The sequence below is a fragment of the Vicugna pacos genome, chromosome 17 (assembly GCF_048564905.1).
Source record: "Vicugna pacos chromosome 17, VicPac4, whole genome shotgun sequence".
Lineage (NCBI taxonomy): Eukaryota > Metazoa > Chordata > Mammalia > Artiodactyla > Camelidae > Vicugna > Vicugna pacos.
Genome location: NC_133003.1, coordinates 22728921 through 22729920, shown reverse-complemented (window position 1 = coordinate 22729920; position 1000 = coordinate 22728921).

Sequence of the window (1000 nt, the reverse complement as noted above, 5' to 3'; positions counted from 1 at the left end):
TCAACGTCCAGGAGGCCCATATGATGTTGCTTTGGAGAGCAGGCCTTTGGGAGTGAGACCCCATGGGTGGAGAGAGCCTAATTTTCTGGGTGGGAAGTCCCAGAGGTAGATTTGATGCTGGCTGCTTTTTTTCTGAGCAACTTCAGGTACTTCCCTCCTTCCTGACAGCTAAGTATGCTGGGGTGGCAAATGGGTGCTGGGCACGAGCCATGTACCAGGCACCCCACCAAGTACTTCACACACATCATCTGCCCAGATCCCCCAGATGACTCCCCAGGGTGGGCACTACCATCCCCACTACACCCTTGAGGAGTGTGAGGCGGGGAAGCTGGGAGACTTGTCCAAGGTCGGCAGGCTAGGAAGCAGCATCCTCTCAGATGCGCTTGCCTGTCCCTGCCTTCTAACATGTTCGCACCCTCCCCCACACCCTGGGGGGAATGGAGGGGGAGGCGGGGGCTGTGGGTGCCAGATGAGCTCTTGGGAAACTGGGAGGACAGGGGCTGGGGGAATATGCCACAGTTAGGGCCCCCCCAAGGCTGCCCGCAAGGGCTCCCAAGGGCTGAGGGTGCTCTGTCGCTGGAGTCGTCAAAAGACAGGTTCCAGCGTCCCGCCTCCTCCCCTCCTCGACATTCTCGCTGCCAAATGAAATCTGGCAGCTTCTGAAAATAGCTCAGCGTTGCAGCAGGCGCTCTGCCCGCCCTTCAGCAGGCTGGCACACAGCTGGGGGTGGCCACTGTGGGCAGACACTGGTGCACACCAGGCCGGGGGCGGGTGTCACACACTCAGTGCACCGGAGCGGCGCAGAGCAGCTGCCATCCCTCAGCTCCTCTGACCTCTCCATACCTGCTGAGACCAGGGTGGCCCTGGAGTCAGCCTGGCATGTTTACCAGGCCTGAGGCACCCTCTGCAGCAGGAGTGAAACCACTAGTGGGTATGGGCACAAGCCCTTGGGCCACTTTTGTCCACTCATATAGACAGAGAGAAACCCAGGGACCAGGGG